Genomic DNA, 23,616 nt, shown 5'->3' with positions numbered 1-23,616 from the left:
CCCAATTTCCATTTGTGTCCCGGGTGCGTGTGTCCCTGCTGATCTGGAAAAGCTCCTCTGGTTTGATGTGGTCGATGCCTTTCATGATTTTGAAGACTTGGATCAAGTCCCCACGTAGTCTCCTCTGTTCCAGGGTGAAAAGGTTCAGTTCCTCAGTCTCTCAGTAGGACATTCCCTTCAGACCTGGAATAAGTCTGGTTGCTCTCCTCTGAACTGCCTCTAGAGCAGCGATATCTTTCTTGAAGTGTGGAGCCCAGAACTGTCCACAGTATCCAGATGAGCTCTAACTAGCGCATTGTACAGTCTGAACATCACTGCCCTTGTTCTCAATTCACTTATATTTTGACAATATACCCTAGCATTCTGTTTGCCTTTTTTATTGCTTCCCCACATTGTTTGGATGGAGAAAGTGAGGAGTCCACATAGACTCCTAGTTCTTTCTCATGTGTTACTTCATCTAGATCTGTACCTCCCATAGTGTAATTATAGTGGACATTTTTGTTACCTGCATGTATTACCTTGCACTTGTCCACATTGAATTTCATCTGCCAGGTGTCGGCCCACAACTGAATATTATCTAAGTCCCTTTGAATAACATGTGCAGCTGAGATTGTATCTGCTCAGAAACCTATTTTAGTATCATCTGCAAATTTGACAAGTTTTCTAACTATCCCAGAGTCCAGATCAGGGGCGTTGCTAGACATAAAGCTCTACTGGGGCACAGGCCCCCCATTACTCATATCACTTTTTGTCTTGAAAGCTTGCTGCATGCAAGAAGTGTGCAACACGATGCACTATACAAACTTCCCTTGCTTAACCCACTATTCCGACACTGCAGCATGTACTGGGAAAGGTAAACATGTAGAGATATTAATCTTTATGAAAATATTTAAGTATCTTCAACATACTGTAAATTAACATTCTCAACATGTTTTATGGCATAAAAGGCATACACTGTATATGCAAATAACAAAACCTACCTCAATTCTGACTTGTGTGCCGACTCCTGGACTTCTGTGTGCGCGCTGCAGTGGCTATTATAGCAAGCGCACAGGCATCCGCGGACATGGATTTCTGCACGCATGCATCAGTTTGTGTTTTTGGTTAAACTGCATTGCATTTACAAGCGTTGATTGGGTTACTGAAATTCTACACTTTTGACAATATACCCTAGCATTGTGTTTGCCTTTTTTATTGCTTCCCCACATTGTTTGGATGGAGAAAGTGAGGAGTCCACATAGACTCCTAGGTCTTTCTCATGCGTTTATGATCATTTAGATCATTTAGATCCATTATTTTTTCCCAGGATTATCAATCTAAATGAAATGCAAATGAATGCATTGACAAATAAAGTAAATTGTTAAAACTCAAACTTGAGATTTTACTGGGGCACAGCAGATTTATACTGGGGCATGTGCCCCAGTAAAAGGGGTCTAGCGACGACCATGGTCCAGATCATTAATATAGATTAGAAACAGCAAAGGCCCTAGTACTGATCCCTGTGGAACTCCACTAACAACCTCACTCCAGTTAGAAGCGACTCCTCTAATCGACACCCTCTGTTTCCTAGACATCAACCAGTTCATAATCCATCGACTTACATTACCCTGAATGCCTACAGCTTCCAATTTGAGGATCAGTCTTTGGTGTGGAACCTTATCAAAAGCTTTCTGAAAATCTAAGTATATCATCTCATATGCTTTCACATGATCTACAGCTGCATGTTCAAAACATCTAATAAATTAGTAAGACATGATCTGCCTCGTATAAACCCATGTCCAAGAATATGCTTTTTATTAAGATGTTCCTCTATTTTCTGTCATGAAAATAACAGTAGGCAGAAATAGTAGAAAAGTGATGCAGGTGAGACTGATTGGTCTGTAATTTCCTGGCTCAGTTTTGTCCCCTTTTTTGTGGATTGGTTTGACATTTGCTGTCTTCCAGTCAGTTGGCACATCCCCTGTTCTAAGTGTCATTTGGAATATTTGAGTTAGCGGCCTATAAATACTTTCCCTCATTTCTTACTGTTGCAGATATACCACCTGGCCCAGGTGATTTGTTTGATTTTAATTCTGCTAGTCTCTTTAGTACCTCCTCCTCATTTATCCTGATCTCTCTTAGGATTTGACTGGACTGGTTGTTAAGCTGTGGCATGTTATCTGTTTTTTATTTTGTAAAAATCTCTGTGAAATACTCATTTAGAATATTTGCCACATCTTGTTCGTTTTCCAAGATACTTCAATTTTTGCCCTTTATCTGTTTCACTTCCTCCTTTACAGACCTCTTGCTGTTGTAGTATTGAAAAAAGCTCAACAGCTGGTTTGTATAAGTTCCATCCATCCCAGAAGAAAGACCAATGCTCCATAAATCTAAAACCCTCTTCCCTACACCAAGCTCTCCTAGGTTTTGGCATGCACACCATCTCTCGCATGGGCTGACTGACTAATTCTTCCATATCAACAAGCTGAGCCTCAAGATCACGGACCTTGATCTCTAGGATTTCAACATGCTGACAACGTTCACAAATGAAATCTTGGATGAGTTAATCCAGGAAGGCAATTATTCTGCAAACATGACACTGTAGTGGCCACATGTTTCTAAATTGTGCATGTTATGTATGTATGTATGTATGTATGTATGTATGTATGTATTTATTTTTTGGGGCTTTTGGTTTCTGTCCCCTGGTCAACTGCTTGACTTCTTTTGTCACCAAGAAACAGCACAGCTTTTTCTCAACAGCAGCCTGATGTACCCTTTTGTCTACCTTCCCCCAATTCACACCTAACAGGCTCCAATTGCATCCACCTGGCACAACTCACTTAACTGAAATCCTGCTAGTCCTAGACTAAATTACTTTTCCTTCAACCTATTTACTTTCACCAACTCAGCAGCTGAACTGAATTTACTTAAATTAAGGCAAACTACAGACAAGATTAACTTCAATTAAGGCAGTTAAAACAAAATCAGGAATGCTAAGAAATTAGGAACACAACAAGATGGCTGCCTCTCACCTGTACTGTCCTGTGTCTGTCTATGGTAACTTGTAAATCCTTTTTATAAAAACAAACAAAACTGCATATTATAAATACTATTATTATTGAAAACTTTAATAGGGTAAAGGAATGGAACTGCAATAATTTACCCTTTACCTGGTAGCAAAATAAACTGATATTTATTTATTTATGTATGCCAATGATCATAATCATTATTATAATGTTGGTATATTTCAGGTGTTGGTCATTGTACTGTAAGAAAGAGAATATGAGTTTAGCAAGATCATCTGAGTACCCACTACACCCAATCCTTCAATGGTCCAGTCAGCAGTAGAAGTCTCTGGAATATATTGAACTCCCATGACTCAAGCTGACATCTGTGGTTCTAAGGACAATTCAGTTTCATAACTCATAAGTTACCCAACGCTCTTAGTCAAACATCAGTTCCTGCTGCTGTACGGTTACTCATCTTGCATTTCATCTTGTGGACAGAACACAGATTGTGAAGTAACAGAAATAGCTGCATGATAAATATCCCAATATTAAATACAGCAGCTTTTGCCTTAAGAAGCACATGGACTTCAATGCATCTGTGCTGCAGAAGAAGGGAGGCAGGGAACTGGTTGACAACTATAAATATGAATTATCTTCCTTGTGAAAATAATTTACAATCCATGTGTCAGAGAAACAAAGAGGCTTATCTTAAAACGGCGTTCCTAATACTCTCCGGTTGCCGAATTTTATCTAAATGATTCTATGAGACGTCACAATAGAAAACACACACAGACAAATACTGTCAACCATGTTTATAATCCTGTCTAGGCCAGTCTTAACATAATTAAGAGGGTCATGCCCATATGTCGATCAGCTACATCGCGCAGGGGATGCCAACTGGCAGGACACGCATAACGGGAAATCCCCTTGACAAGCATGTGAGCATTGAACCTGACACAGGCAGGTGACAGATGGGTTTCAATGGTGGATGAGTATCAACAAGAAGAGCTATCTTAAAACATGCACCGTTAAAATCACATCCCTGGCATCCAAAACAGCTACATGCACCTTCCCGCAACTCTTATGTATTATAGCTAGCTTACTGTTCTCCTCTCCCCATTGCTATGCCAGTGCAAAGATCTCACATGTGTATGATACAGACCTAGGTACGAAAGAGAAACAAATGTAACAAGATCAATGAGTCAGCAGCAGCGGGAGAAACGTCACGCTGTCCTCCGTGGGCTCGTCGCGGCGGCGCACGTCATTGGCTGAACTGCATGGAACCATAGGGGGTCGCGCCTGATTGGCTGAGGCGATCGACTGCCTCCGCCCCTGTTCGCTGATGTCCGCAGTTCTGCGCAGATCTGCCCGGCTCCACCAATGGGAGCGGTTTCCAACCGCTCCCATTGGTGGAGCCGGGCAGATCTGCGCAGAACTGCGGAAGTAAATGACGGCTGCACGAATGCGACTAGAAAACGGAGTGGCGGCGGATCGACGGCAGGTTGAACCGGTGTCAGGGGAATGGATTGGAGCTCAGCAAGGGATGACTAGGACACAAACCAACACCTAGAATAAAACACCCACTGCATCCTCGTCGTGTAAGTAAGAGCTTTTTTATTCTCGCTTTAACGTCTGCCATGGATGAGATAGTGTAATAATAATAATAATATTAATAATAATAATAATACAGTCATGTTCAGTTCAGGATGACCGGTCTCGATTGAAAACGTGATACTCCACACATTTGTACGGGTGGAAACCGGGGCATGCGCGATTGTACTTCATTAAAAACAATGAATATCGCGTATTTACATGCGAAAACGGTCAATTAACTAATGTTACATTCATCTCGTTAATAACCAGAAGCATGCTGCCCAACATACTCCTATTGCGGACACTATCGGTTCAGACCATATGTATCATTCCCGTTGCAGTTGTACATGTAATCGTGCAATGATATTGTTTCCGTTACACATAATCCGATATTAATACACATTTCCATCCGTTTCGTTATTTTAAATGGGATTATATACTACACCGATATCGTGTGCGTTTTCATCCGTTTTCACGTAGCAGTTAGGTGTGTCAACTAAACAATATATTACAGTATATATAAAAAAGACGTTACCGTGCTCTATAAAGAGGTAGCATGCGTTTTTGTTTTTTAGGATTGTGTTTCATTCGTTTAACATTAGGAGGCCGAGGCAGTATTTTTCTTTATATATAAGCTGTTTTTGAGCATCATGGTGTGGCGCTAAAATAACGTATATGCACTAATATCCTCCTTCCTCTTCCTCCTCCTCGGGTGATAAGCGCATGTTTCGCTGGGGTTATTCTCGGTCAGTCACCCACCTGAAGCGGGACCCGTATACTGATACCTCGTCTGTGCTAAATCTCCTGCCTATTTACTGCAATGTGATGGATGATATTAAAACGCACAAAGGCAGGACAATGGCACTGTCGCATTACTACTGATTGATGGAAGACATTAAAACCCCCACAGCCTTGTATTCACAACAGACCAGTGTGTGTGTGTGTGTGTTGTAAGATTCATCTGCTACCACCTTGAAAAGAAAAAGGGCTTGTACTGCAGTTGTCTGGGTAGCATTTACATACGTATTTGAATTTGGAAATATAACTCACTGCATGAGGCAATATTTGCGTAGAAGTGTGATGATGTTTAGACTGCTTTCCCAAGAGGATTTGCCCTAAAAAAACGAATATTGTTCAAGTTCCCTTTACAATACAGGATGCAAAATCACTGCTTTTTACAGAAGCATAGGGAAATATCTCAAGGAAATTTGCTTTGTTTTTTCAGCAATGTGGCACACAATAAATAAACGACTTTATTTGATGGGTACATTTGCACGTAGGTTTCTAGTAGTATTTTTTACAAGGTGCTTCCAACTGAATTAATATAATCTTACATGTTTCCAGACTATTAGGCTATTTCTATTTCAACACAGCTTTCAAATATTTTGACTTGCTAAATATGGCTTAATCCACTATCACTCATATTATTGTATTTCTGTACTGTAAACAGAAACAGGAATATATAATCTTTCCATAATGTAGGATTGAAATTAGGAATTTGACTGGATCAGTGGCCCCAATGTATAGCTCTGAAAACAGTCACTCTCCTTAGTTTTCAGTTTCATTTTTACTGGAAGAAGGGCAAACAAATAGTATGTAATCATACATACCAGAGATTGTTCTGCAGATGACAATGTTGCATTACAGTTGCTTGAGATAAACAAGTCCTGTCTGATTGTTACCCTCCCTACCTTAAAGCAAGTTGGCTGTGCATTAATCTGATGTCTTCTCGGTGGGGGATTATGGTTCACAATTGCCAGATCCGTTTCAACATGCTGTGGTACCTCATGTATAATTCACTGTAATTTCTGTGAAGGATGTGGATGAAACATCCCCATCAAAAATTTAGACAGGGGTCAGAGACCTCTCCTGTGAAAACACTGGAGACAGATTTAGCGCCGTTTCAGAAGGCAGTGTGCACTGGGCCTGGTGAGAGCTTGGCAAGTAGTACTTCAGATCAGTTCATCTCTACGGCACTGGAGATGCTGATACAGTGAGGGAAAAAAACTTTTGATCCCCTGCTGATTTTGTACGTTTGCCCACTGACAAAGAAATGATCAGTCTATAATTTTAATGGTAGGTGTATTTTAACAGTGAGAGACAGAATAACAACAAAAAAATCCAAAAACACGCATTTCAAAAAAGTTATAAATTGATTTGCATGTTAATAAGGGAAATAAGTATTTGACCCCTTCGACTTAGTACTTGGTGGCAAAACCCTTGTTGGCAATCACAGAGGTCAGACGTTTCTTGTAGTTGGCCACCAGGTTTGCACACATCTCAGGAGGGATTTTGTCCCACTCCTCTATGCAGATCCTCTACAAGTCATTAAGGTTTTGAGACTGATGTTTGGCAACTCGAACCTTCAGCTCCCTCCACAGATTTTCTATGGGATTAAGGTCTGGAGACTGGCTAGGCCACTCCAGGACCTTAATGTGCTTCTTCTTGAGCCACTCCTTTGTTGCCTTGGCTGTGTGTTTTGGGTCATTGTCATGCTGGAATACCCATCCACGACCCATTTTCAATGCCCTGGCTGAGGGAAGGAGGTTCTCACCCAAGATTTGATGGTACATGGCCCCGTCCATCGTCCCTTTGATGCGGTGCAGTTGTCCTGTCCCCTTAGCAGAAAAACACCCCCAAAGCATAATGTTTCCACCTCCATGTTTGACGGTGGGGATGGTGTTCTTGGGGTCATTCCTCCTCCTCCAAACACGGCCAGTTGAGTTGATGCCAAAGAGCTCGATTTTGGTCTCATCTGACCACAACACTTTCACCCAGTTCTCCTCTGAATCATTCAGATGTTCATTGGCAAACTTCAGACGGGCCTGTACATGTGCTTTCTTGAGCAGGGGGACCTTGCGGGCGCTGCAGGATTTCAGTCCTTCACGGCGTAGTGTGTTACCAATTGTTTTCTTGGTGACTACGGTCCCAGCTGCCTTGAGATCATTAACAAGATCCTCCCGTGTAGTTCTGGGCTGATTCCTCACCGTTCTCATGATCATTGAAACTCCACGAGGTGAGATCTTGCATGGAGCCCCAGACCGAGGGAGACTGACAGTTATTTTGTGTTTCTTCCATTTGCGAATAATCGCACCAACTGTTGTCACCTTCTCACCAAGCTGCCTGGCGATGGTCTTGTAGCCCATTCCAGCCTTGTGTAGGTCTACAATCTTGTCCCTGACATCCTTGGACAGCTCTTTGGTCTTGGCCATGGTGGAGAGTTTGGAATCTGATTGATTGATTGCTTCTGTGGACAGGTGTCTTTTATACAGGTAACGAGCTGAGATTAGGAGCACTCCCTTTAAGAGAGTGCTCCTAATCTCAGCTCGTTACCTGTATAAAAGACACCTGGGAGCCAGAAATCTTGCTGATTGATAGGGGATCAAATACTTATTTCCCTCATTAACATGCAAATCAATTTATAACTTTTTTGAAATGCGTTTTTTTGTTGTTATTCTGTCTCTCACTCTTAAAATACACCTACCATTAAAATTATAGACTGATCATTTCTTTGTCAGTGGGCAAATGTATAAAATCAGCAGGGGATCAAATACTTTTTCCCCACACTGTAGATCAATAGCTTTTTATTCCCTTTGTGAAACAAAAAACAAAAAAAAATAATAATTAAAAGGTTAAAGACCCCACACCAGTTTGCACAACAGAAGGGGTAATCCTGGTTTAATAGGACCTCATCTACCAGCCATTTATTTGTAAGAAAAAATGTCTGTCAGTAATACCCCCATTACGTCCGTCCTTATTTACAGTAAAGTGTAGGCCCAGCTTCTATCTTTGCTGACCGAGGTCCTGCTGCGCTCAGAAGAAAAGTATCTTGCGGCACGCCCCAGCAAACTAAATTATTGTTAGATCTCTGCTGCTTGTAAGAGGTGCTTTTGATAAGTGTCAGCTGCTCTACAAGTGACTAACTTTCTCATTTTGTTTCAATGATCTCATGAGGATTTATACTGCATTTGCTGCAGAGTTCATATCACTAAATTAAAAAAGCAATTACACATAGCATTGGATTGGACTAGATTTAGTTACAACACCAGCTCCCACCCTCCTTTAGATTGTTTTTTGCGCAATATCATTCCAATATTTCTTATAACAATCTCTCTGTGCTGTTCTTCCCTACTTTATTTTACAATAACAGCGATCTTACTTCTGCAAGCCTTCTAGCTATTCCTGTAGTTTTTATGTCCCACAGTCTAACTCAGCAGTGAGGAAGCCCTGTTTATACAATTCACTTCATTTGCTCGGCCTAAGCTGGTTTTAGTCAAATGGAGAAAACTAAGCTTCCGCTGTACGGCAGTGCCACAGGATATTGCCTGATGTGCATCCAGCTGGCACTTCACCCAGCACTCGATTCTGCGGACATAACCGAAGGCTGGCACAAGCTTGACCTAAATTAGTATTATCCCATAAAGAACGCTGTAGGCCGAGCATACAGCTGTGTGTTGACCAGCTCATTTGCAGAGCACAAGGAAAGCACTGAGTTCGTAACTAATGGCTTTGCACCTCACAACGCTGACACTGACAGTTGTCGCAGTGTACGCAGAGTGCAGATAATATTTGATCCCCTTCCAGTTTTCCTGTTTCTGACATCCCACTCTCCTGCATAAACTGAAATAAAGCACACAGAAGATAAATGGTGCTGAGCTACAGCTATACTTGATGTTGTTTAGGAGCAGAAAACGAGCTACCCACAAGGATAGGATTACAACTTTTTCTCTTGTGTACTGTTCCTGAACAGAATTAACCTGGGAATCACAGACAGCTTCTTAATGTAAGTTGTTTGATCTGGTAAATTATTGGTGCAAGTACACTGTTATGACTTTTTATGATGCAATTTAGTGGCTTTCTACTGCATAAAAGGGGAGTGTTCCCGAGGTGGTTGGATCCTCTCTCCTGGGAAACAGAATGGTTTCACGACTGGTAAAATATTCTTCAAAAGGAACATGATCGCAAGGGCTTTCCGAGTGTAATTCAGTAGATTTTCAATACAGGTTCACAAAATAAAAACAGGCACATATTTAAAATAAAATGGAGTACATCAAATAAAAACAATTAGGTTTTGATTAACTTTAAAATGTACTGAACCGTATTACGAACTGGTTGTTTTTACACCGCACTTAGGATCCCAACCCCCTCTTTCCTTTCAGTTTGCAGACCTAGTTACCGTATGCAGTGTGCAGATCAGTGCTTTGGAGGAATACAGATGCACAGCGATTCGGCTGCAGAGTGACGCTAAAAGAGCATCATGCTGTCTGACGCGTTGTTTCCCCACAGTAATTGCTATTCCAACAACCTGACCTACTACTGCTCTACCTTCAGGCAGAATCTTGGATGATCATTTCAGATGGCGATTATTTCCGGGATGCTGCAGTCAGCGATGATAATCTGGAGCTACATTTGTGGAACTAGGGCAGTGGGCTTGGGATGCGATTTAAAGAAAAGGCTTATTGAATCAGAACTCGGTATACCTCCTGGCCATAAGCCATCTGGACATGGCGATGAACAGAACTTGAGACGAAAAAAATCACGGTTTCTACTAAGTGACTAGGAGATGGACGGTTCATGTGTCTGCTCACAGACTCTGGTATGTGTTTTCCCACAGCTGTCTTTTGTTTGAGGCCTTGCATTTCTGCTCATCAGTACAGTCTGTGACGCTCTCACACATGCTGCCCTCTGTGCAGAGGTTAGTTATGAAGCATGGGGGCTGAGTGTTTCAACCAGTAAGTGCCTCTGTTCAGTGTGTTTTGGCTGGAAATGACCAGGACTGTCCTAGAGAAGGGAAGTCTTTGACCTCTCCTTCAAGTGCCCGTGAGCCCAAAGCATTCACAGAGAATAGAGAGAGAGTCGGGGGGGATCAAAATCTACAACATTAACACGAAAAATATGAACATTTCAAAGATCTATAGGATAATATATTTTGGGAGTAGTGCCAAAGTACTGCCAAGTCACACACTATGGTTTTGTTTTGTTCTGCCAAGCAGCAGTGTTTCACTGAATTAATAATAATAACATTGTGTGAATGTATCTGCCAAGTGTCACCATTTTGTGTGGATTTTTAAAGCAAAAGTGATGCAAGAGGGAGTTGTACAGAGTTTGTCATTGCTCTCCTGCATGCCTCCTGAGGAAATGCTCAATCCTGCAGGTGCTGCCACTGTCTGAGAATGAGGAAGCAGTAGCACAGTTCATTATTAGGTCAACGCTGCCCCTGTGCATTTTATTAGCTCATAAATTGAGTCTCAGCAATCAAGAGTGCATTGAGCATTTAGCACTGGGCTTTTTCGTCTATGGGCAGAAATCAAGAGATTAAGATTAGTGGTGTGCTGGATGATTTAAAAAATAATCCATTCAAATTCAGTATTAATAATAAAACTTTAAAAAATGTAAACCTGACAAAACACAAGGTAGTTGTGTAAAATAATAAAACTAATCTTGGTCATACACCTTCTATAGAAAAATAAATACAGGTAGATTTGTTTAACAAAAACACTAAACATTTCCAGAAGGGAACAAAATGTTTTTTTGTGGAAATTGTTTGTTGCAAACTGCTCATATCAACACTGTAACCTAGGGAAACATGTTATGAAACAACAGACATAGGTGTCAGAAGTGTAGAAATGGAGATCTGATGGTGCTCATATATAGGTCAGGGTCTGGGAACTGCAAAGGCCCCTATTGGGGTCTAGGGCCAAGACACCTGTGTGACCTTTTGATATTTCATTGGTGTACCTTTCACTATAATGATACAAATATCAGCACCCTTGAATTTCCAAAAGCACAGTACATTTAATAGGGCATTGGATAGTAGTAGTACTAGTACTTAGGCACTTAGGAGCAGTCGTGATTGAATAATTAACCACAAGAAGCTCAAAGGTCATAATTACATGATGTAGATTTCTTTGTTCCTGGATTCTCAGTGTTGGCAGGCAGAACTGTAACTTCGCCCAACGCAGTCGAGAGAGTGCTGGAGAATGCCTGTGAGTATCCCGCTGCTGCAGTGTGGAGCGTGTATGAGGGATACCCTTTGATGCCGCACTACAATATGTGATCAGGCACATCATTGCAGACCTCATTCTTGGAAAGTGGACTCTACTTCCTGATAGAAATCAAAACTGTATTGGTGGGGCCAGAGCAAGGTGTTAAAGATCATCTGAGGCTTACTGGTATGTATAGATTGAAAGTGTCTATCCTGAATTTTTTCGAAGATCAAGAACATAGTAGAATTAACCTTTGTGGCTAATAGGAGCTTGTTTTGTTTCTCTCTGTGAGTATGGTATTAATCAGGCCATCTTGTTTTCCTAAAATAATGTTAATAAACTTAGAATCTCACTAATAGGTCCATCAAGCTGCAAGTAAATGATGTATTGGTTTGCTTTGCTTTGCAGACTCTGTGGCATCTTGCAGCCTAGCCCAGATTTTGTAATATGTCAGCAGTACTGTACAGTCTCACAATAAAAGTACACAAACACACCTGCTTGTTTTCGTGGCACTGGATTTGTACTTTGGATTGAAAACAAAATATTGAACTTATTGAAACTTTGCTCAGAGTGACAGCATCTATAAATCACGTCACCACGCAATGGCCACTTAAAGTGCAGCAGTGCAGAGGTTTGCTATCGTCGGCTGCCCTGGTGGTGTCTCTGTAATCTCTGTACCAACAGATAACAGTTGAGGAAGTGAGTGTGTCTGTTTCAGTAGGGTGTAACTCTTCCTGGCACTGACACCCACTTTCCTTCCTTTTAATAGACCGTAAGCAATTAAATAAATCCAATCAATGAATAATAAATAAATAAATAAAACGGGACATTAATGGGCAGGCTTTTTGGTTGTTAAGATAACTGATGCTTTTAAAATATACAATGGTAAATAAGGATTTATGGAAATAAATGATGTAAGCTAAAAGACACTGAAAAAAAGATAATTAAATACATACAACCGATAATGCTAGTTCATTGAATTCTAGGGAAATTGCAGTTTACAAATCATTAGATACAGGACCAGACAGACAACAGAGAGATCCTGTCATGCTGCTTTATTAATCATCGCTCTTGCCTCGGCTGAACTCCTGGACTGGCTTGTACATAAAGTATTTTCTTCCACCCACATAATGGATGTAATCAAGACACCATGATGTCGTAACAATACAATGCACAGCACTGAGTTTTAAGCCACATTACCACCAGACCAGGCTCACACTTTCAAATTGTGGCACTGTGAGTAGATGTGAGTCAATCTCACACATCCGCACTACAAAGCATCCTTCTCTTGCGACTCATTAAGAGTCATCTGGTTTTACATGCACATCAAGGCAAGGATTTCTATATTTTTCCCCCACAAACACAAAGTCATTAAACCATTTCCAATGCCAAATTCTGTTCTGACACGCCAAATCTTTTGACTCCTGGGTGAAGATTCTGTTGAATGTTGCCTTACATTTTATTCAAAAGCATGTTAGATACTACTTTTAATGTAATGTAATGTGCCTGGCTTTTCAATCCTTCCTAGGGAATATGCACAATTATTTGTTAAAAAAAAAAGGTGGGACACCCTTTTCAAACCTGTCTGCCATGCAAGATTTGGCATGGTCTCCGGTAAATTTCCTCTTTGCAATTATAGTAACCACACATGCTTACTAATGCAATCTGTAGACCGGATTTGATTTCTTTACTGAGCTGTTGTAAATAGTTGCATGTTGTGTAAGGGTGTAAAACTATTTTAGACACTCAGAGCATTAATATCCTGTAAAAGTTGAAGCTTTTATAGTGAACGTGTTTTAAAAAGTGCCATAAGTGGGTTTTGTTTTTGTTCTTTCTATTTTTGGCTTTTGAACACAGCCTGATTTCAAGAACTGTTTTGTTTTACTGATGCATCTTCAGTAAAAACTGTTATTCATTGTCACGTTTCGAGTAAACCTGCAAACCCGATTATTCATTGTATGACTTCAGGCCCGAAACCTCACACACACACACAAGCTCGTAATACCGCCTCCATTTGAAGAAGCATCTTTTCCCCGTGAAATCTAGGGTACAACACTAACATCCCAGAGATTGTCTTCAAAATGCACTGTGTGAAAAATGGTGCAGAAGTGACAGACATGGCTGCTAGTGAATTATTAGACCATGAGCTAGACAAGAACATCAAAAGTCAGCTCTGTTAATATTTCTGGTGGGGTTTTATTTTGATTTAAAGGTTTATTTATGAAAAGTCAAGGTCAAAGTGCATGTCTTAAGATTGCTGTTGTCAGTGTTGGAACATTAGTTTCTCATCCTGATGTTACTCACTCTCCATAGGGACAAAGAAAGGAAGATTTAAGTCAGAATACACTTGATGAATCACTCTACATTGTGCACCTCACTAATCGTAACACACATGGATATACGACTTTTGCACGTGATGGGAATGATGGGATAATCCTTGAGGAAGGGTATCACAGATGTATGGGATTAACTGACTTTGTGGTATCAATAGATTATCTTGTTCCCCTTTGTAGGGCCTACTACAGAAGATAACTCTCTCCTAGTTAGTCCTTGGACTTTAAGCAAAATAATAGCTTATTAGAAAACTATCATGGTTGAAATCATTGTGTTTTGAAAAGGGGGAAAAAAACTGAAAAAAAAAAAAACAGCAGGGAGTAATGCCTACAGACGGGGCAGAGAGAGGATGTGCTTGACAGACAGTGTCCCAGTTGATTAAGTCCAAATCCTCTTCAGCCTGAAGTAAAGCAGACTATGCTGAAGAACCTGAGGGATTGTGTGGAAGAACATTGTCCTGGTTTGCCTAAACAAATATGGCCAAAGTAGGTAGGACAGCCTTTAGAGAGACGTTCCATTTATGGAAGGGACTTGGACATGTAATTTTCTAAGATCAGATTAAAGTCAAGTCAAGCTTGTGAATTGTGTTTTTTATCTGCAGGCATGAAACAGTTATATTAATTTGATGTTCACAACGTGTGGCTCATTTTGATCTAAAAAGAGATTCAGATTGCTAATGGATCAGCCCTTAAAGCTTTCAGGTCACAAGATAAAACCTGGACCACAACCTACCAGAGTTGTCAGCCGGGATGAGAAAGCTGCCCCCAACAGACTTTGAGATGGTTTTTCAGCCACAATAAGCATTTCACACAAGACGGCAGCCCTATGCATCACTCAGCAAGCTCCCTATTTGACTGAGAAATGTTTTTGTTTCTCACTGCATTGTACTGTATGTAGAGTGACCAAATAGGAGGCTACTTCTCCAGGGCAATACGGTGAAACACAAATCCCGAGAATGGTGCACACACACACAGAACAAACAAACCAAAATAACAACAGACAGGGCATTACAAGATGCATTACCATGTTCTGTTCTTGTTTAAATGATTTTCAGCCATATTTATTCATCATTTTATCCAGGTTAACTACTGGACCACCTCTTTTCAGCAGTGCATGCATATAATGTGCAGTGTACACATTTCTGTGCTAAATGAACATGGCAACGAGCAGTTCCAAAAAACAAAACAAAAAAGCAACAAAACGTATTTGCAGACAGTACTGCTTTTGTCTTGCCGTAATACAATACACTTTAAGTTATAAGTCATATGGCAAGTTCTGTGTCGCAATTGTGCTTTTCTGGGCTTCAGTTTTATTTATAGGGCCTTCCTGTTTTATGATGACGGTGCTCTTGTCCGCATTGATATCACTCGCTTTCACCATCTGGCCCTGACAGCTGCATGGGGCTGAGGAGGTCGGCAGCTGGTCTTCAGTATTGGAGACCCTTCATACACAGATTGGCTCTTATTTAATGAAGCTCCAGTCTGCACAGCACTCTTGAGTAAACAAAATTTGATTTGACCAGTCATGTACTTATGCACTTTCATATTGTGCATAAGAGGAGAGAGAGCAGAGAGAGCTAGAGAACGGTTCTCATTGGGACAGGATTACATTTCCCTGTTCTTTTCCCCAGGACATATGCAAACAAGTGCTACATAATCTAATTACTTACAGGGAAAAAGTTAGTTTTTGGTTATTTTATTATTACGAAACACTGTTCAGTTAATGTGTAAATGCCTCACTGCTGTGATTGTTACATCATACATGATTTTCCCTAAAAGCAGTAAAAAATAAAAGGAAAGGATGATACTCCGGAAAGACAGAATGCTGTCTTTCCTCTGCCATCTATTATTTTTGGCAGTTCATTCGCAGTCATGAATCATCTAAATAAGGTAAAAGAATGAGACACAAACACGTGCCAGATTAGTTTTAAAACTCAGCGGAGTACAAAACATGAAAGAGGGAGCTGCTTACAACACTCCCTGCTGTTCAGCTAGTCACATACTCCAGCATGAATAAAATGTATCATTTGTGGTTTTCAGCAGTCTGCTAAGTATTACCTTTCGCGGTTTAACAGAACACAGAAACACTTGTCCGTCAGGCAGATCATCCAACTCCTGAAACTACCCTTTCATTTGAAATTGAGCACTGTTTTCTTATTGCAGTTGAAATAATCTGTAGCATCCAAGCATTAGGCTTCCAAGGGATTTGCACGGGATGAGGGAATTTTAATCCAGCCCCACTGAGAAACTCGGACTCTGTTCCCTCTTGCAATCGCTCCCTCTCCTGACAATATGAAAGTTCATAATTGCATGATGTACTGGTCAAATCAAAGACTGATCGATATAGTTTTGTTTACCAAAATACATGAAACCGACCCGAAGTTTGCCGTTGGACCCAGTTTGCATCCTCTGACATGCTGTTCAGTGCGATCGTGATATTAGGTAGGACACGAAGGGATGATGTCAGTTGAGATTTCAGTAAAAATCGCGGAAAATAGCGGAATACACTGGACATATCTCTGGGTGGTTGTGGCTTCGGTGAAGGTGGCTTTGGGGATGTCATGGGCAGGTACACACTGTATGGGTTTCCATTGTTTATGAGGTAAAGGAAAGGACTACCAACATTGTAAATCGAGGAATGGCAGAACATTTAAGGGGTAGTAAAAGGAAGAGAGAGAAACACAGCCAAGAACATTTTTTTTCTTTTAACCACAAGCAGCATTACAAAGCCCTTGCCTCAAAGATTACAAAGAGGAATGAAGAGAAAGGCAAATTGCATCCCCAAACATATACAACAATTACAAGGCCCTGAAACCAGCTGTTTACATAGTGACTACATCCGAACTTTAAAAAGGTTTTGAAGAGCAGTAGTAGTGCTGATAAAAGGATAAATGATGGCCAATGCATTTACAACTGCAGCATTAAGCCCATTAAGGCGAGGTGGAGTGATGCATGCTGTAATTGTAAACTACATGTGATGGTCTATTAGCTGTATTGTACTAACAGAGAACGTTTGCAATATTTATATTTTAGTTAGTGCTGTTAAATCAAGAGCCACGATTGCAGAACATTTCCCTGAGTCTACTTCGAACACTACTACTATATCCTACTATACTTTTCACTATACAGTTCACTTCCTGTTAATAATATCGGTCAAATATTATGTCAAAAATACAAAGGAAAATACTGTTAGATGTCACAGCAAAGACTCAGTTAGACAAGTATTTTTGTATCTGAAGTAATGACAATTGCTTAAAGGGTACAATTTCCCTGCAATGTTGCATTTAACTTGCTTCCGATTCCATCTTCCACATACGTTTGCCATTTCAAGACTGCTTTTTCCCTCAATCCTCTTTGCAACAGTGTGGGTCTCCTTTCATTGTGTCTTTTATCTAGGGATGATCTGAAACTGAAAATTAAACAACATGGGGATAAAATGTATGGATTTATTTATATATATATATATATATATATATATATATATATATATATATATATTTTGGCTGGTGAAGAATTTGCATTGACACAGATGATGCAAAGCAATTTAAATGTAGGCAGATTCACAACCTTATGAAGCTCACCTGCTGTGAAAATAAAGTTGGTTCATTCTTCATAGCAGCTCTCCACATTTTTTCAAAGCAATGAAAAAACAGCCAAGACAGAATACTTAACTATGACAGGAATCATCATCATCATCTGTAGGAATCTGAGAGAGCCCACCTTATCCCAGTCATTTTGTGCCCTCATGTAGTGCAGTGTTTATACTACACTGTTAAACTACCATCCTGTGAACACATGCTACAGTGGAGTCTTTCTGGCAGAATTAATTCAGTTATAGAAAGCATGTGATGCTCTTTTTCTTATTCTTTCAAAATCAATTTTGAAGTTTAGAAGAACTGTGCTTGCACCCAGGGCCATCTACAAGATTCCTGCTGTCCTTTATTTAAAAAAAAAAACTGTTAAATGTATAGTGTTTGAAAATATATACACAAGGACATCACATCTGCTTTAAAATGTACAAACAAGCTTCTGGAAAATCTGATGTCTAATGTTTTTTTAAATGTCAGAATGTACTTGCATTACACAATCAAAGAGAACACAAAGTATATTGAATACAGAGAAGAAGGAAATAACTTGCCAAAGAAAAGGACACAAGTGACTCCAATCTAAACATTTTGTTTTCAAGGGCAGATCGCCTTTACTGATTCATGCCTCTTTATATTTAAGTAGACGGAATATAAACAAATTCTTGAAGGATTTTACGTTGTTGATCATGAGACTTTTGTTGGACCTAAGCCAGACCTAAATCAGTTATCACACAACATCTCTCGTTAGGTGTGGATCTAGAGAGACTGGAAAGTGCTACATCAAACTCCATTCCTGTTAAACCCAGCTTTTACAAATGTGTTGTTGTTGTTTTTTTGGAGATGGGAGATGATGGTAATTTTGAAGAGAAATAGGGTCGAGGCTGGGTATTTTGAGGAGTGGAATCACTGAAGCTTGTTTGAAAGCAAAGGGGAAATGGCCAGGAGGAGGGAGGGGATGAAGGGGGGCTCTAGACCTCTGTAGTGGGGTAGACGTGCCCAGTAATCAGTGCATATCCCTGAGTATTTCACTTGTTCTCTGTGAGCGAGCAAACACTGAAGAGTCACAATAGTAAAGTGGGGGTTGTGGGGGGGGGGGGGGGGTATAATGCTGGCAGAAACAATTTGGCCTCCAGTGTTATGGAAATAATGTAAAGTTTTTTTAAGTTAATTCTCACTTGCATCTTTAGTTTTTGGGGGTTGTAGTGCTGGTAGTACAGAGTGACAGTTGGAACCCCCCAGGGTACTGTAGAGTCACTTCTAGCAGCAGCATCACCATCCCCCAGCTGTCTCAATAAAGCCCACAGGTTGATGGCTCTTAATTTATGCGGCTGTGACCTGTGAATTTCACTGCAGAGTTTTGACAAATCTCAGGCCGGACCAGCGGGGCTCCATTGTGCCCCATTTAGCTTTCTGGCTGCTCTCCAGCTCCTGGAACATTTTCCAGTGCTGACCCTTCAAGCTGGAAGTCAGACGACAGATCTTGCTTTCTCTGCCCACAAATATACTGAACGGACTGGTGTGTGAGAGGAAAGGGTAAGATAAAGCCACATCCCACTGACTTGCCTTGGTTACTTCTATGTGGATAATCTACGAAGATCCGCCATGAAAAATCTTCCAGAAGTGTTAGTGATTGCATTAAGCTCGGCTTCCCCACTCTACGGAGAGTACCATCTGAATGTAGTGTTAGGATCATCACTATTATAGTTTATGGACTTTGCTGAAATAACCAGGTTGGCTTTGGATTCTTCCCTGCACAGGGTTATCAAAAAAGCCATCAGATAAAATTCTTCTGAAGACAAACATTTTATTCACCATGTTGAGAAAATGTAAAACAATTATAATAATTTGCTTCTGAAACTGAATCAAAGGAAATGACCACCGTATGACTGTACTCAAAACACAGAGTTTGGCAGTACAGTACAGTATAGTGTTAGACAGTGAAATACCATTAGCCTAAGCTCATGCAGAGAAGAGTCTCCATAAAGCAAGTTTTTGACCTTGTTCCCACATGGCCGCTGTCTCTATTACTTTTCATTCCCTCATAAACGCCTTCATTTAATGAAACAGACCTTGTTTTATGACAATGTTTCAGCTGAGTGCATTTAAAAACTTGATGCCAAGTACATTATTATTGCAGTTAATGTGTCAATAAGGTAAAGTAGGGCTTGTTTGAAACAAGTAGTGCACCACCTAGAAGACCTTCCAGAACCTCATTGAAAAGCACCGCCTTAGACTAAGGAAACTCAAGTTCAAATGGTTTACATTTTCATGGATGAATAAAATAAAAATTAAAAAAGTCCAGAGATTCCCATTGGGTGGTTTGCATGAGCTTTGTCAAAGTGTATATTTTGAGTCCAGTCATAAATACTGTGATTCTTATAAAATGAAGCTGATTACACAAAGTCGTCTGCTGAAACTAAACTGTAATAAATATGACCAGTTTCACGGAAGTAAAAAATGTGTTCTATTTGTTTTATTTGTTCCGTTTTTCATGGAGTCTAGCCCACAATACTGATAGGCAAGCTGGTGTGGATAACAGTTCAGTTGGTTTTTTGTTTGTTTTTTGCAAATGTTACCCTGGGAAACATTTCTTCATATTGTTTACTTTTAAGAACTTCAAGGCCTATTACACTGGGTGTGGTTGTTGGCATTGGTTGGGCTACCTTCTTTGGAGTCCAGTCATCCAAGTATCTAAAAGAGGGTGAAGTTAACTTTTTTTTCCAGAGCTTGATGCCATCGTCTTAATTAGCCCCAATTAGATCACCTGACAAAAAAACAAATGTGTTTGCTACCTCCAAGTGAAATGACTTATCAGGTAAAAATGGTTATTGAAAACAATATACAGTGAACAAAAATATAAACACAACATGCAACAATTACAAAGATCTTAATGAGTTACGGTTCACATAAGGAAATCTTAATTCCAGGCACTCTCTCTGAGGTGGGTTTGCAATCTCTGGCCAGTCTTCTGCCCCTCCATCTCTTGACAGTTGTCCCCAGTGGGAAGCTCTTTAAAGGAGATGCTTATCCTAATTCATTTGGAAATGTACTGGTGATGTACTGGTGATGTCATGAACTTGGTACTGGTTGCAGTACCCGGGTATTCAAAGTTTTCCTCAGTTGGTGTATTTTAATTTCCCCATATTCTGGAAGCTTAACAGCAGGTTTGGGAAAGCATGGTGTCTGTTTCATTCTGTTTTTCTTGCCCTAGGATGAACAGACCTGTAAACACTTGTGAATAACACTATGAATATTCGGAGGATTACCTTTTGGTATGTTCCTTTTCATAATGTCAAAGAGACCTATGGCTTGACCACAAACCTGCCACTGAATTGTCCAGTTAATTCAGGCAGACATTATTTCACACTCCCACACACACTGGCTGGCTCTCAAATCTACACAATAGTCTATTGAATAGTCTCTCTGCACCAGCAAACATCCCTGCCCTGATAACTCCTCTTCATTAATCGGAGTTCTTTGTTCAGTTATGTATTCCCCCTTTTTCTGTTGGACTGTTTAAAGCTTAGTACATGCTTTAAGCCTGCCTTTCTCTGGATTGGCCTTAATGGGAGAGAGAAAAAAGTAGCACAAGCACTCCTATAGAGAATAAAAGCAAACTCTGTCTAATAATTTGTTAAGAAGTAGGTGGCAAAAAACATGCCGGCTTTGTGCTTACAGAAATGTGACTCTGAAAGTCAATGGGGCCCATTCTGTCTGTCTGTCTAACGTTTGTGCTGCCTTTAGAAAGCACAGATCATGCCAAAGGCTTCACAGAAAGAATATAGATACACAATGTATCAAATTCCCTTCAACTGAAAAGGTGCAGTGATCGCGATCATCTGCTGTTCAGGGTAGGAAACCCCAGCTCATCTGTCTCTGAATCTGTGCTTCTGTCAGCCGTTGTAATAATTAGGTTAAGTCTGAGAATGGAAGAACTGTAATAGCCAGACAGCTCACAACACCATTAAATATTATTATTATTATAGTGTGACAGCATTTTTCATTGAAAAAAAAAAAAAAACATCTTCAACTGTCCCACTTTACCTGTTCACCAATGCCATGGATAGATCAGCCCTCTTCATGAGTGTCCGTGCTAGGCCTTGCATGGTGAACAAAGCCAAGATAACTCAATAACTGATGTGTTGGGGCAATATGATGCCCTGTGTTGTGAAACTCGTTGTGTATTCTCAAAGTCAATACTGCTCTGTTATTTAACATGGCAGGGATCTGAAAACTATACACATAATAATTAAGTACTTTCCCTAGCTGTGAAGTGACAGTTGGTGGCTGGCAGGGATGTGCCCCCCAGTCTCAGTGTTGGTATGTTCTTCGAGGCTGATTCAGTGAAGGTCTGACTGAGCAGCTAACGGCAGACCCTGCTAATTGCACCAGACAGCAGAACTCTCCGTCATGCAGTTACAATGCCCTGGCATTCTGCCCCTGCAGCAGGTTCCCTCAGACAGGGAGGGGGGAATTTGGTTCCTCATCACAAATAGATGAATTAGAACACAAAAAGGAATAAACACTGTGTATTACATCTGACTGTGAAATAACTGGTATTTTGTGGTCTTGGCATCAAACGACAATAACAAGTGGGCCACCAGTCACTAATTTGCATGGGGCTTCTTTTAATACCTAGTTAAATTCAGATTGGGATGCTGAAGACAACTTAACAGCTGTTCTTTGTAACCCCTGTTCCAGTCATCCTTTATGGGCTGATGTTTTCGATTTTGTTTTTCAAGTGTTGCTGACCCACTAAGTTAGCTGGGTGACAGTAGAGCATTTTTTAAGCTTTTAAAATCAGATCTGACCAGCTCTCACTCTAACTGGGTGAGGTATTACAGCTCAGAATAAAGAATCTGAATATGAATGGGGCCTAGGCGGACAGATTATGGTAGGAATGGTCTAATGGATGCACTTAAGTAGTTGTTGTCTTGAGGGTGGGGGTGAGTAAATGTAAAAGTTTGCACCACTACTTAAACAGTTGGGTCACATGAACACCAAGTGCTGTATCTGTCGGGAGCGTCTACCAATTTCTAATCACATAACCTACAGGATATAAGCTGCTCTCTGAAGGGGACAGATTTTGAAATACTTGATACTGAACCATCAGGATGTTGTAAAATCATAGTTGTGACGGATAAAAGATAAATGTGGTTATCATAGTACTTGGTTCCGAGTAAGAAAACAGATCTTTTGTTTCCAGGATATTTAGCCACGCCCTTATTCAAGTACCTCCAAGAATTACAATGAGGAGGGGCAGGTGGGCAAACTGTATAACTGTCTGACAATCTCCCAGGGGAACCAAAGCAATAATCTGCAGCAAAACAAAGTATAACATTGGTTTGCAGCCCCACTTCCACAAAGCTACAATTTTTTCTGGTCTTCCTCCTAATTGCTTAATTGAAGCCATCGTTTGCTTAATTTTCTGATTGAAGGCTGTCAGGAAACTAGGTAACAGAGGATGTTTAAAAACCTCAAAAAACACAAGCCATTCTATAAATGTATTTGTTTTGTCATCATTTTGCATTGACTGTTCAGGCTGCAGTTTTAGGTTTTGAACCTTTTGTTACTTCTCTTCCATACAAACTGTCCCACACACTTCATCATTGGCTTTATTCAATTTCTCAAGTAAACAGTTGTTTACTCTACGAGCTCCAGACAGACTATGACACACAGCCTGCGAGTGTTTGTGTCCTATTGATTGGAATATAATGAGAAAGTACTCTAGCCAAGGCTGGAGTCCCAGTAGAGCACAGAGCACAAGATCTCTCTGTGTGCTGGATTTGCAGGGGTGGAAGAAACGTTATATTCCTGACAGAGAGAATAAACATCTGAAACCCGAAGAGGAATAGCAAACATGATACCAAAATAGTTTCCCTTTATTCTGATTCACTTAGTTATCCTGAAATTAACATATGTTTTTCTTTCTTGTTGTTGGATATTTTGTTTGTTTGGAAGTGGAAGTGTGTTGTCAAGGCAACGTTCAGATGCAGAGGTTCTAGAAACCCCCCCGCAGAGATTGTGCGTCAGCTGGAGGACACATAGCCCCGACCACTACACCTCAGCACCGACTCCTACAGGTGCCCAGCTTGTATGCAACTGAGCTTGCACAGTTTCTCGTACAAAA

At 40.5% G+C, this 23,616-nt stretch overlaps 1 protein-coding gene across 4 annotated transcripts in view; it reads left to right on the top strand.

Moving 5' to 3' along the window:
- The first annotated feature begins 4,472 nt into the window (after window positions 1–4,472).
- The window catches only part of slco4a1 (solute carrier organic anion transporter family, member 4A1), a 43,746-nt gene continuing 24,602 nt past the window's right edge, over window positions 4,473–23,616 (top strand). For 2 of the 4 annotated variants that reach the window (XM_066702264.1, XM_066702260.1), the window contains exon 1: window positions 4,473–4,585. The gene's annotated coding sequence lies outside the window, so the exon portion shown is untranslated. Of the gene's footprint in view, window positions 4,590–10,949; window positions 11,753–23,616 lie in introns of those variants that run through there. The other 2 variants (XM_066702263.1, XM_066702261.1) reach the window with 2 other exon arrangements.

Source organism: Amia ocellicauda, chromosome 4 (genome assembly GCF_036373705.1).
Source record: "Amia ocellicauda isolate fAmiCal2 chromosome 4, fAmiCal2.hap1, whole genome shotgun sequence".
Classification (NCBI taxonomy): domain Eukaryota; kingdom Metazoa; phylum Chordata; class Actinopteri; order Amiiformes; family Amiidae; genus Amia; species Amia ocellicauda.
The sequence above is the reverse complement of the archived record's forward strand: the minus strand, read 5'-3'. Positions and strand labels throughout refer to the sequence as shown.